Source organism: Astatotilapia calliptera, chromosome 15, assembly GCF_900246225.1.
Source record: "Astatotilapia calliptera chromosome 15, fAstCal1.2, whole genome shotgun sequence".
Taxonomy (NCBI): domain Eukaryota; kingdom Metazoa; phylum Chordata; class Actinopteri; order Cichliformes; family Cichlidae; genus Astatotilapia; species Astatotilapia calliptera.
Window position 1 is genome coordinate 22,438,005 of NC_039316.1, and position 14,824 is coordinate 22,452,828.

Below are 14,824 nucleotides of genomic sequence, written 5' to 3' on the forward strand. Positions count from 1 at the left end.
CTTTCACACAGATCTTGACTCAGCTGGATAAATAACCTCTTCATTTGAATCAAGCACTGAGAGTATGACCATCCTAATGAGGACTCTGGTTCAAGGAGTTCAAGGTAAATTCTGACTTTTTAAAAAAATGGCCACATAGCTGTTTGTAGGCAGAAGACGCTTAAAGTGCCGAGTACGCTTGGTGCAGTCTGTTTTGGTAATGAACAGCGGTGTGTGCTGGGGGTGATTTGGGAGCTGACTTAATGACTTACAGGTAGGTTAACCAATTTTGTCCATGTATACAGTCTCTCAGGCTGTCATGGACGGAAAGGTTGGGTACACCCCCGCACAGGTTGGCAGTCTACTGCAGGGCTAAGGTGTACTGACAGACGAGCGTTCACTCCTGTGGCCAGTTTAGGAGCAAACAGTCCTCTTAGCATGCCTGTCTTTGGACTGTGGGAGGAAGCCAGACAATGAACTGGCACTGACACACACACACACACACACACACACACACACACACACACAGGGAGAACACGTGGGCAGCGGATTGATCCAAATACTACTGATCAGGGATGGGTACCGGTATCCAGGTGCCATTATAATGTACGTTGAGTAGGCTAACCACGTTATTACATTAATGCATGTAAGGTGAACTAGCAAACACCATCATAGCTACATGCGGCTGTCTTCTTGATTGATGGTAGATACTCCCTTCACCCTGGCCAAAAAGGCTAAAATGACCAAAGAAAAAGTGGAAAACAGTTAAACATGAGAGGTTTTTGGACAAAGTTTGTGTTTTTTCCATTGTTTAAGCACTGCTTCCAGCCAAGAGTGATGCCATATATGCCCCATAGCTGCAGAAAAGGCTAACATTGTTATCTTTTTACAAAAAAAACAGCTGAACATGAGAGGTTTTTGGACAAAGTTTGTGTTTTTTCCATTGTTTAAGCACTGCTTCCAGCCAAGAGTGATACCATATATGCCCCATAGCTGCAGAAAAGGCTAACATTGTTATCTTTTTACAAAAAAAACAGCTGAACATGAGAGGTTTTTGGACAAAGTTTGTGTTTTTTCCATTGTTTAAGCACTGCTTCCAGCCAAGAGTGATGCCATATATGCCCCATAGCTGCAGAAAAGGCTAACATTGTTATCTTTTTACAAAAAAAACAGCTGAACATGAGAGGTTTTTGGACAAAGTTTGTGTTTTTTCCATTGTTTAAGCACTGCTTCCAGCCAAGAGTGATACCATATATGCCCCATAGCTGCAGAAAAGGCTAACATTGTTATCTTTTTACAAAAAAAACAGCTGAACATGAGAGGTTTTTGGACAATTTTGTGTTCTCCATTCTTTAAGCACCGGCACAGTTTCAAAAGTACCGGTTTGGCACCGGTATCGGATTAAACCTAAACGATACCCATCCCTACTACTGATAGTATTGGTATCAATATTAGGATGTTTCTATTCTCTTAAGTTTTGTGAATAGCCCACCAAGTTGTGTTAAATGTATTATGTGTATATATAATATACGTGTGTGTGTGTGTGTGTGTGTGTGTGTGTGTGTGTGTGTGTGTGTGTGTGTGTGTGTGTGTAAGAATACCAGAGGCGCAAAACACCAGCCTCTGGTTGACCAAACAGTCAGCCGAGACTGCAAGACCAGACTGACCAACCTGTGCACTGCCTGGATTGATTACAAGAAGGCCTATGACTCAATGCCCCACACCTTGATCCTGGAGCTATACAAGATCAACAGGACCCTAAGAGCCTTCATCAGGAACTCAATGGGGATGTTGCAGACAACACTGGGCCACATTCAAGCCCATAGCACAAGTCACCATCAAGTGCGGGATCTACCGAGGAGATGCTCTGTGCCCACTGCTGCTCTGCATAGGCCTGAACCCCTCAGTGAGGTCAGTGACCAGACTGGCTACAGATACCGACTACAGAACGGAGCAGCTGTCAGCCACCTCCTGTACATGGATGACATCAAGCTGTATGCCAAGACTGAACGAGACATCGATTCACTGATCCACACCACCAGGATATACAGCGATGACATCGGGATGTTGTTCGGACTGGAGAAGTGTAGTCACTAGAAAAGCTGCAACCACCAAGTACCTGCAGAGGGTCAGGCAAGTCCTGAGGAGTCAGCTGAATGGGAAGAACAAGATCCGGGCCATCAACACCTACGCCCTGGCCGTGATCAGGTACCCTGCTGGGATAATAAGCTGGCCAAAGGAGGCGATAGAAGCTCCTGACCATGCACGGAGGGTTTCACCCCAAGTCCAGCACACTGAGGCTGTACGCTAAGTGAAGGAAGGAGGCCGGGGACTGGTGAGTGTGAGCACCACGATCCAGGATGAGACAACGAACATTCACAAATACGAAAACCCAAGAAAGAGGAGGAACCATTATGGAAGCACAGGCCCCTGCACGGTATGTACCACCGGGAGATGGGGGAGGTGGCGGATATCCAGAAATCCTACCAGTGGCTGGACAAAGCTGGACTGAAAGACGGCACAGAGGCACTAATCATGGCAGCACAAGAACAAGCTCTGAGCACAAGATCCATAGAGGCTGGGGTCTATCACACCAGGCAAGACCCCAGGTGCAGGCTGTGTAAAGATGCCCCAGAGACAATCCAGCACATAACAGCAGGGTGCAAGATGCTAGCAGGCAAGGCATACATGGAACGCCATAACCAAGTGGCCGGCATAGTGTACAGGAACATCTGTGCCGAGTATAACCTGGAAGTCCCGAGGTCAAAATGGGAGATGCCCCCAAGGGTGGTGGAGAATGACCGAGCTAAGATCCTGTGGGACTTCCAGATACAGACGGACAAATGGTGGTGGCTAACCAACCGGACATAGTGGTGGTAGACAAACAGAAGAAGACGGCCGTAGTGATCGATGTAGCGGTTCCAGCAATATCAGGAAGAAGGAACACGAGAAGCTGGAGAAATACCAAGGGCTCAGAGAAGAGCTCGAGAGGATGTGGAGGGTGAAGGTAACGGTGGTCCCCGTGGTAATCGGAGCACTAGGTGCGGTGACTCCCAAGCTAGGCGAGTGGCTCCAGCAGATCCCGGGAATAACATCGGAGATCTCTGTCCAGAAGAGCGCAGTCCTGGGAACAGCTAAGATACTGCGCAGGACCCTCAAGCTCCCAGGCCTCTGGTAGAGGACCCGAGCTTGAAGGATGAACCGCTCGCAGGGGCGAGAGGGGGATTTATATACACTCCTCACTCTGTAGGTGATTTTCCTGAGACTATTACCAATGTTATTCTGTTCCCTTTCAGACCGTGCAATATTACCCAACAGTACCTTATTGAATATTTGTTTCATCCCCCCATTATACGCTGCTACTCCCTTTATTCTATTGCACAATACTATGTCACTTCCTAGAATCGCCTGCACTGATAGTTAAGTTATTTATTCTCCAGGATATAGTTATAAATATTACTTCGTTAGTGCAAGGCATAGTATCAAATAACTATCTTACTGTATATTACTGTACACTAATATTCATCTGTTCCTCTGGCTCTCCTGCTGCTTTGAGCATGTGCATGACAAAAGAATTTCCCTCAGGATGTAGCATAGGATAAAGTTATTGTTATTCTTATTATATATGCGCGTGCCACCGCTGTGGCGTGTGGCAGTGAGCGGGTTAAAGCGGACGGTGTGACCGTCCTATCAGTGCTGCCCGGTTTAGTCCCAGCCCACCGCCTCCTGCCTCTGGAGAGCAGATAGCTGGAGCTAGTGTGGGTGGGTGTTTCTCAGGACACACTCCCACGATAAACACTCCGCTGTCCTCTAGACTTGTTGCTGCTTTATTTTTCCCTCCCCGGTTGTACGGTTTGTTTCCGGGCTCTTGTGGATGTTCTAACTTTACCGGAGCTGGTTCGTTTGTGTTTTGTTGCCATTATTATTTTTGCCTCTGTTTGGGGTTACGCTGCGTCGCGTGCTGTGGATTCCACCGGCGATAATAAGCGAAAGCACCGGGAGACACCGAGCACGGTAGGTACCACGGGGCCTGCACACAGTTGTTGACTGCAGCACTGCTCACAGTGCTCACAGTTTCACCGGACTTCCGAGACCTTTCTGAGGAGAAAGTGTGCGAGTGTGAGCCGCGGTGCGTGTAAGAGAGCTGTGTGCTGTTTGGGTCCACGAGCGTCAGTGTGTCTATCCAAGTGGTTTGGCTGGAAGCGCAGTTAGACGAAGCCCAAAATCACTTCCCCCTTCCTCCGTGGACAGCTCACGGCGCTCCAGTTTGGGGGAATCGATCTGCCGTGTTGTTTGTAAGTAGACTGATCCGTCTCCTCTGGCCAGCAGCGTGCATTTAAGCTTTAGCCCTCAAAAGGTGATTAACAGCTCTGGCGCGAGCTTTCTCATTGTTGTCCCACTCATGTAACTGCAGTTTGATCTACTTACCGCGTATAAGGTTAATATCGTCATGATTTACCCATAAAGAGCAGCCGCACTGAATATAAGCGCGTTCACCGTTCACTCACATTTGGACGGAGACTCCATTCATTACTCCGTATCTGATTTAGGCTGGATTACACTCATGTGAGCACCGTAAACATGCACATTTAAACTGTATCAGTAACCGTGTACAGACTCATAACAATCTGGGGCAGATTTGGAGCGTTTCATGTAAACACTCAATTTTAACCTTTTGATGCAGTCACATTTTTTAGAGGGTAACTTGATGCCATATTTCTAGTGAGCATATAAATTGTAATGAGGGCATAAACATGACACAGACATGACATGGCGAGCTACTCCCATCTAGTTGTGTTTTCTTTTAAAGCCCGGCTAATCCTGGAGCGGTGCGAGGCATGTGTGCACCAGCACGAACTGAATGCCTGCTGTTGATGTTCTAATTATTATTAGAGGCAGTGTTGGTATTAACCGTCTCTTGACTGATTCCTGGTAATTGCTGCCTATTAGCTTTAATTAAAGGGATGCAGGATGCCTTGCCTAGTGGTGCCGTTAGATGCCTGTCGCCTTAGGTTCTCCTTCTCTCACACCCCGTAATCATAAAGCTGACATGAAAGACGGCAGCAGAAGAAGACGAGGCATCTCGTCATCGCTTGCGTTACTCCAAGCTGCTTGCGCAGTGAATCTTTTTTTAGGGGACATATTTTTCTTACTGAAGCCTTTCGGGCTTTGAGGAGAACAGCGTAGCTTTATCCCTGCTGGCACAAGTAAAGCTGCCGCTTTTTATAGGAGAATGAAGGGAAATGGCACTTCATCGTTCAGAGTCTAGACGGAGTTTGACATGTCGGATTAAGTAGGAGTGATGGTTTAGGATTCGGGGTCACTGTATTTCACACTTCCTTCTCATAGACATTCAGAGCCTGTCAGATTATTTCCACCTGAGCCGGACGATCGTGCAAGAAATCTGGGAAATTGGAGCCACGTACTGTCGTGTGCTTTCAGCCATATAGAAGAAGTTTCTGTTTCTGTAAAAACAAAATCTTTACGTAATGAGAAACCGACTGTAACCATGTAATCAATATTATCAGCATTTTATTTATTTTTATTTATTTATTTTATTTTTTCCATGAAATCAAATCTGCTGAAATCCTTCTCGGTACACTTGATAAATAGCAGCAGACGTTCCTTCATGAAATAGGTGGAGTGAGAAGAGTTGTCGTTGTTCAAGCCGTCAGCTTTTATTTTGAAGAGAGATGCGAGGCCCAGCTTGTGTCTGCAGTTTGAGCAAAAGCTCATTGACTTTCAGGCAGTGGCGTGTCTAGAAAATTTTTGTTAGGGGGGGGGCAGGTAGGGGCACAGATTTGGAGAAGGGTGGCAGATGCAATTGTCAGATAATGTTAAAAACAATTCTACCAACCGTTAACTATAATTCAATAATCCTATAAACCTAATAACCGAATGCGCTTTTAACTCTTATTAGAATGAGATTTTAACCACTACGGTGCAAAGTTTTTAGATACTGCGTTGATAAAGTACAAGAGATACAATCAGTTAGTGTTTATTCAGCAGTCAAGGACATCAATATTTGCATAGTATTTTTACTGACATGTAGTGCACATATGTTTTGGGCAAAAACATTTTTTAATATTAAAATACGAACATTTTAACATACAATTGGCAAATTAGCCAATGCCAATGCAAAACCAATGCCTATTAAAAAAAGAAGATAATCTTCTCACAAACTGTGAGAAGTCTTGTTGGTATATGTATAATTTCTATACATTTTACATCAGATAAAAACTTTGTTCGCAAGATTCAGATAATTATTTAATAAAAGCTAAATATTTGAAATGATAATAAGAAAGAAAAGTATGTCTTTGTGCCCCCCTCTCCCTGTTAATGCCCTACCTGCCCCCTGGCAACACTTTGCTAGACCCGCCCCTGCACAGTTACCAGCTGTCAGCTACATAAAAAAGGATCCTGGTGTTATTTGTCTCTCAGAAACAGTTCATAACTTCAACTCACTCATGTCACCTAAAAGGTAAACCTGTTTCTCCATCACCTGTTCAGCTCTGATGATTCAGTAAGGACATCTCCTGGTTTCATCTTCATGTTTCCCTCTCACCACATATCCAAACCGACATCATGACCAGCAGCTTTACAGCTGTGGCTCCAGCAAACATCAGCTGATACTAGAAATTAATATTAAATAAATTCTAACAACAGCTGATCAAGCTTAAATGTGCTGCTGTTGTTTAGCACGACATCCGCTGGTTTCCTCTTTCTGGCGCAAAGTGGGAGATAAACAAGAGAGACAATCAGCTGATCATTGATCAGTTTCATGATTGAAGTAGCAACAGGAGAGGCAGGGGGAGAGAATGAGAGAAGAAGAGGCAGCTGTGCAGCGTTACGACAGAATAACTCCAGCTTTGTGTCTTTTTTTCATTATAGCGAAAGTCCGGGACAAACCACGTCTCTTCTCAGCTCAATACAAAACGTGTAATATTTTCTCTGAATGACGGACCATTCCATTTTTTTAAGGAGCCGTTGGCAACTCTACTAACTAACCTTATGAATAAAATAAAGTTCACTATCAGTAACATCATAGCAACCGAACAGCTGTATAGAAACTCCGTCAAGCTGGCTAGAACGCAGTATGAGTTATTGCAACTGAGGGTAAAAAGTCAGCACAACGAAAATAAACTCCACCTAAACTTAGTTTATATCTGACCCAGATAGACTGCAGGTCATAACTTCTTACCTGAAGTTCAGTTCACCTGACACTCGGACTGGTGGCTGCCTCGGGGCTCTCCTACTGCCTCCCCTTCCCTCATCCACCTGCTGGCCTCTGTGGAAGCTCTGCGATAGCCACCACCAAACAACTGAGTTATTTTCACAAATCTTCCAGCATCTGGCCAATCCACCACCTCTCATTGTTCATGCCGTTACAAAAAAATAAATAAATTAATAAGTCATCAGCCCACTGTGCAAATGTCCGATGGCTAGTCCAGCTATGTTAACTTGTTAATCTTTGGCTGAAAAAATGTTTTCTGTGGTGCCGTCTTTCCTGCGTGGCTCTTCTACCTTTGCTAACATGATGCGCATAGTGCAGAAGCCGGTGCTGCATTCACTTACCCTCGGACATCTGAGCTTCACTGTGAAACCATAATCATACATTTGATATTTCATTAAATTTTATTGTTTTAGCTTCGGGGTGGCACCTGGGGTGGCCAGTCTGGTTAGGGGGGTGGCCTGTGCCCCCCCAGGCCACCCCGCTGGACACGCCACTGCTTTCAGGCAACGTCCTTCAAACCCTGCTGCTCCCAGTCCAGTTCTGGGAATCCATCCTACATGAAAAACATCCTACCCAATGTTTTTGCGCCGCATGCGCACAAAACCAACGCCGAATTAACTTCTTTTTCTCTCACCCATCTGGAATACTTCTTAAGGTTATGGGTAGGGGTAGGGTTACGTTTAGTCGCAAGTCACTGTCAAATTATAATACGGGTAGGACGTTTTGTCAGAGTAGGGTGGTTTCTCAGAACACCGGCCCTTCCTCAGCCGTTCCAGGCTCTTTGACAGCTGTGGGAGTCCCAGGCCACGTCCACTCATCATTTTCTCTCCGTTTTGGCCTCTCGTCCACACTGAGGCTACGTCCACACATACCCGGGTATTTTTGAAAACGCAAATTTTTCTATGCGTTTGCACCTTCTGTCCACACGTAAACGGCGTTTTCGGTCACTGAATACGGAGATTTATAAAAATGTCTGCCAGGGTGGATATTTTCGAAAACTGTTTTTGCGTTTACGCGTGGATGTGAAAAACGGAGAAAACGCAGCGTCAAAGTTGTGCGCCTTTTTTGACGCCAGGTTATTGTTTCGGTGAAATGAATTTCTACAATACTGTTACTTGTACTCTCTGCAGTGTTTAAATGCTTACGTACACACACAGTTACTGTCCCTCCACACATATCACTTGGTTCTGCTTCTATGCCCCAGCTTTGTTTACAATTTCCCACCTAGGCTTCTACAGGGAGTGCAGAATTATTAGGCAAATGAGCATTTTGTCCACATCATCCTCTTCATGCATGTTGTCTTATTCCAAGCTGTATAGGCTTGAAAGCCTACTACCAATTAAGCATATTAGGTGAAAAGAATGGGTCAAAAGAAGGACTTGACAGGCTCAGAAAAGTCAAAAATAGTGAGATATCTTGCAGAGGGATGCAGCAGTCTCAAAATTGCAAAGCTTCTGAAGCGTGATCATCGAACAATCAAGCGTTTCATTCAAAATAGTCAACAGGGTCGCAAGAAGCGTGTGGAAAAACCAAGGCGCAAAATAACTGCCCATAAACTGAGAAAAGTCAAGCGTGCAGCTGCCAAGATGCCACTTGAAGAAGTCTGCATCCTTCAAGAAAAACATGATTTTCATGCAGGACAATGCTCCATCACACGCGTCCAAGTACTCCACAGCGTGGCTGGCAAGAAAGGGTATAAAAGAAGAAAAACTAATGACATGGCCTCCTTGTTCACCTGATCTGAACCCCATTGAGAACCTGTGGTCCATCATCAAATGTGAGATTTACAAGGAGGGAAAACAGTACACCTCTCTGAACAGTGTCTGGGAGGCTGTGGTTGCTGCTGCACGCAATGTTGATGGTGAACAGATCAAAACACTGACAGAATCCATGGATGGCAGGCTTTTGAGTGTCCTTGCAAAGAAAGGTGGCTATATTGGTCGCTGATTTGTTTTTGTTTTGTTTTTGAATGTCAGAAATGTATATTTGTGAATGTGGAGATGTTATATTGGTGTCACTGGTAAAAAGAAATAATTGAAATGGGTATATATTTGTTTTTTGTTAAGTTGCCTAATAATTCTGCACAGTAATAGTCACCTGCACACACAGATATCCCCCTAAAATAGCTAAAACTAAAAACAAACTAAAAACTACTTCCACAAACATTCAGCTTTGATATTAATGAGTTTTTTGGGTTCATTGAGAACATGCTTGTTGTTCAATAATAAAATTATTCCTCAAAAATACAACTTGCCTAATAATTCTGCACTCCCTGTAGACTTCTGATTGGCCAACATTTCTACACGGATAGGAATATAGCGCCACCTGCTGCTTTGGCATGTTCCTAGCAGTGTTTTCCATCGTTTCTGACTTTTACGTGTGGACGGGATTTTTTTATTTTTTTATTTTTTTTTAAACGAAAACGGAAAATCTCCGTTTTCAAAAATGCCCGTGTACATGTGGACGTAGCCTGAGACGGCGCTTTCCCCAAGGAAAAACGAATACATTTCAAAACGGAACCGGCCACGTCGCAGTATGGACAGCGAAAACGCAGTTTCTAAAACGATGACGCATGTTAGTCACGTGATGCAGTCATGTGACCAATTAAACAAAGAGCGGAGTGCATTATACAGCAGTTTGTTTGTTTGTTTTGATTGCTCTCAATTTTGACAGCCCTAAAAAAAGATTCATATCAGTCTGTACGTGCTCCAGATAGCTTTTCTTCAAATTCTTTAATTCTCACTCGATTTTGCGCATGCGCAGGACTGGTACGTTAGCGTTTTGGGCCGTTTCAATGTGAACGCACAACTCTGTGAAAACAACTGAAAACGCTAGTGGGGACGCGGAGCGTTTTCAGACGTAAACGCCGTTTTCAAATCTATCCGGGCCAGTGTGGACGTAGCCTCAGACTAATGACTTCATCTGGCCATCCCCCAGCTCTCTTCTCTCCTTTTCTAACCTCATCCTTCCTCAGCCACCCCTGACCTCGGGGGGGCTGCCGTGCTCATGTTTCGCCACTTGCTCATGTCGAGATGAGACACACACACACACACACAGACACAGACACACACACACAGAGCGTGCGTGTCGGATGGGAAAAACAGGCTACTGTGATGGATGACTTGTTGCTCAGATGTGAGGACATCCTTTTTTGGGGGGGGGGGGGGAAATCACCGTTGGAGTGAAATGAAATCCTGAACCTTCCATGAAAGGTTCAGGTTGAGGTAAAACTCAAGGCGCACAGATTCAACGTCATTTTCAAAGCGGTAAAGTCGCAGTGACTTCAAGTGGCATTATAATCAGTACAAAGGAGTCGTGTTTCACAGGATGCGGGAGCATTTGAAGCACTACAGTAACCAGTCTGGGTCTGAAGCATCTGAAATGTTTTCCACGTCATCAGCCTCCTCTTCGTGCTTTATCTCAGCTACATGGCAGATAGCATTGTTCACACATCGAGAGCCTCATTCACGGTCCCCCTTGAAGCAAACTTAAACAAAGGCTTTAAAGCTGAAATGCGTTTTACAACAGTTGTCACTGTTGTCAAGTTCAAGCTTCCCTTAATGTTCACTTGGTTCTTGTCTTTTCACACCAACAACATGAAGGTAACAACTAGAGCAGGGCGATATGACCAAAAATATTTATCACGATTTACATTTGAAAATTTGCGACTTCATTAGTGGAAAAAAACCCAACAATGTATTTTCACTTAAACAAGCAGCTGTTTTTTGCATTAAAGTTATATAAAATGTAACAGTGCAAATTCCTCGCTGACAGTTTAACCAAAAGGCATTTCCAGTGGAAACTGGCCGACACATCCTCAGCATAACCATGTATAACATCCACAAAACTTAAAAAGAGGTCATACACACACAATACGGTAACATTATGTTGAAGCACAGCACGTATCACTCCGCGAGGCTCAAGCGGAGGTGCGGCTTCGTAGCTTAGCAAAGTCGTACTGAAACATTTGACAGATTTTCGAGCACCGTGCACATAAAATCGTTTCGAGGTCAGTAAACACAACCAGAGTTCATACATAAGGCACACGGGATTATAAGGGGCTCTGTCGACTTTCAGAAAAATCAAAGGATTGATTTTAAGTGCGCCGTATTTTCCAAACAACACGGTAATAACGACGGCCCGCTAGCATGCGCTACCAAAAATAGTGCTTTGTTGTGTGTCTGAGGGACGAAAGCTAAACCAGTTCCACACCAGTGAAGCTGCAGCATTTTTACAAACCAGTTCAGGTTCATCTGTTTCATTCAACGATCTGCTTTCTCCCTTCTTCGTCGCCGCCATGCTTTTTCCGCCATGTGCGTATGAAAACAAAGGCACTGCGTGTTTTACCCATATTCTATCGCCATATTTCATTTTCTTATCGTTGCCCAACATTATACCGGTATTACCGTGAACGGTATGATATGGCCCAGCCCTAGTAGCAACTGCCTCCTCACAAGCTACCAATCAGTAGCATCCTAACAGAAAGGGTCATGGCAGACTGGGTAATTTATTTCTGATCGTCAGTCCCAAAGCCATCTTTCCATCCACGGGGTGCTGGCGTCCCTTTTCAAATTAACTTTGGTACACAGGTTTGAAACTGTGCCTGTTGTTGTCAAAGCTTTTTAGTCCGTTTCACTGCCTCCAGTAGCCAACGAGCGTTTGAGTTAAGCACATTTATTTATCCAGCGAAAAAGCTGTGAGCGGTTTTACTGATCACGAGCCTTTCATGCTAAACTGCCAGAGTAAAAGTAACGTTTTTCTTTAGTGGTGAACTTCAGGGATACCTACTCATAAAGATAATGACATGCTACTCGTGCTGAAGCAGGAGCTCATCACATAGGAGCTGATGTCAGCGACATTTATAGTCATATAGTTCCTGAGACACCTTTGCTGGACTCCTTCTGTGATGCTCTTGTGAGCTTGACCTTTGCCCCCAGTTGTGTTTATAAAAAAAGAAAAAAAAAAAGCAGGTAATTTGGTAGCTGTATTGACTTTAGTAAACATGTGATGCACAGTGGAGTTGTTTTTAGTGTAACTGCACTGATACTGACCGAGCATTTATTGAACCTTCTGATCACAAAAAGAAATTTTCAGATTTCTTTGCTGAATCCTTTTTTCCCCAAATCTCCCAATTCAGACTTTGTTTCTGAAAACTAAAACTGACAGCAAAAAAACACCTTACACAGGTGACAGAATCATCTCACGCTGAAACAATCCTAACTGTTCTTACCCCACACACACACACACAGAGACAGACAGACAGACAGACAGACACACACACACACAGAGACAGACAGACACACACACACACAGAGACAGACAGACACACACACACACAGAGACAGACAGACACACACACACACAGAGACAGACAGACACACACACACACACACAGACAGACACACACACACAGAGACAGACACAGACACACACAGAGACAGACACACAGACAGAGACAGACACACAGACAGACAGAGACACACACACAGACAGACAGAGACACACACACACAGACAGAGACAGACACACACACACACACACAGAGACAGACACACACACACACAGAGACAGACACACAGAGACAGACACAGACAGACAGACTGTGGTCTCCTGTGTGTATTTTTGTAATTGAAACTGTAGCACGAACCTCCTGTTTTTCCTCACTTGTTGGAAGCTTTTTTTCTCATATTTTCTGTAATCCTCCGATTCTCTGCCCGTTCATGCTCCATAAATCATATTGATCTGAAACGGCCTCATTTTATGACTGTTGTGACTTCAATGAGAAGACGAGAAAATTAGTTTAGTCTGCCAAATATTTCACAGGTGAAGTTTTCAGAGAAAACCCATCTGTCTTCAGGTTTACCGCACAGGTGTGTACTAGTTCTCTTAGATCTGCACGACTACCTCCACGGGAGCTCTTTTTATTTATGAAACAAAATGAAAGAGTATACTTTCTCATGATTTGTGGATTTAACTGTATTAAATACAGAACATACTCCCACAGCGGTCGTCCTTGGTGAAAAGTGTTCTAAAACTACACCTCGTTCAAAATTATTATGCAAATGATATTTTTCTCTGTTTTTCCTAAATAGTCGATTCAAATGACAGTCGGCATAATTTGAGTCATCAACCATTAGAGTACAATCCCACTGTTACTGAACAAAACTCCCAGTGAAATCAGCGGTTTTCAAAAATAAAAAAACTTAACATGCTTTGTTCCTAATTATTACGCACACAGAGTTTCAAAACATTTTATAGGTCGTAGAGAATTGAAAATGGTCATTTGTTGAATTTGCAGCATTAGTAGATCAATTTCACTGAAATCAAGCTATTTCAATCAAAAACATCTTAACAGGTCAAGTTACACATTAACACAGGACCCTTATTTGATAGCAGTTTTACAATTCTTGCATCCATGGAACTTGTAGGTTTTTGGAAATGTGTTTGCAGGATGTCAGAGCTGCCTCCCAGAGCTGCTGTTTGGATGTGAACTGCCTCCCACCCTCAGTTTTTTTTTTTTGTTTTCTTTCTTTGCTTGAGGATCCTCCAAAGGTTCTCAGTAGGATTGAGGTCAGGGAAAAGTGGGGACCACACAAGTCTCTGGAGGATCCTACACTTTGATGTTCGCAGGGCTCCGGAGTCACCAGCAGCTTCAAATATGTGTTTGCTGCTTTATGATGGTCTTTTAGCAGCTGCTCTCAGGTTTCTCTGGCAGAAACCTTCATCATTGTGCCTTTATCTGCACGAACCTGTGTGTGCTGTGACTCAGCCACAAATCTCTTAACATTATGGTGATCACACTTAAGTTTTCATGAAATATCTAATGTTTTCATTACGTGTCCAAGACATTCAACTATTTCACGCTTTTCAGCAGCAGAGATCATTTCTCATTCCTATGTTGCTTGAAAATGGTGGTTTGCTTAATAATGTGGAACATCCTCCTTTAGTAGTTTTTCCTTTAATTGGGCTCACCTGGCAAACTAATGAACACAGGTATCCGAGACTGATTTCAGTGATACAAAGAGTCGTGAGACACAATTCCATCCAAGGGTTTAATTGAAAAACAACTTATTTAATCTTTATGACACTTAAACACAATTTGCACATTAATTTGGAGCACTGTGTAGAACCTGGAGCGAGTAATTGAGCTATGAGCATCTTTACTGGCAAAGTGAAAAATAATTTTAAAAAAAAGTGATTATGGTCCAAAAATGGAAGTATGTGGGACAAAAACCGTCAAACATCTTTGTTGCCTGATTTATGACTCGGACACTTTCCTGATGAGTTCACAGCCACAGTCGTTCCTACAATCTCACAATGACAAGCTGAAAGATTTACTGAAGGCAACATTATGCTCACTCTGTAACATATGACACCCATGTGCAGTGATCCTCCTTCCACCCTGAGCTTGTCAAACACTGCACTGGTGAGCGTGCTCTGTGTGTCGTCATGGTGGGACTTGAATTTGTAATATTTCCATCAACCGTCTTAAATAGTTGCATATATCTTCTGACTGAACGCCGAGGCCATCGGGGAGCGACTTGTGTCGCTGGTTATGAGTAAAATGACCCTTCAGATCCTTTACATGCTAGTTACATATCACTCATAGTT

General features: G+C 43.8%; 1 protein-coding gene across 5 annotated transcripts in view; it reads left to right on the top strand.

Annotated features, from left to right (window-relative positions):
• Positions 1-14,824, top strand: part of disp1 (dispatched homolog 1 (Drosophila)) — a 121,439-nt gene that overhangs the window by 76,793 nt on the left and 29,822 nt on the right. Inside the window, exon 1 of one of the 5 annotated variants that reach the window (XM_026194472.1) lies at positions 3,930-3,993. The exons of 3 other annotated variants lie outside the window; for them this stretch is intronic. The gene's annotated coding sequence lies outside the window, so the exon portion shown is untranslated. Of the gene's footprint in view, positions 1-3,929; positions 3,994-4,026; positions 4,275-14,824 lie in introns of those variants that run through there. One more of the 5 variants, XM_026194474.1, reaches the window with a different exon arrangement.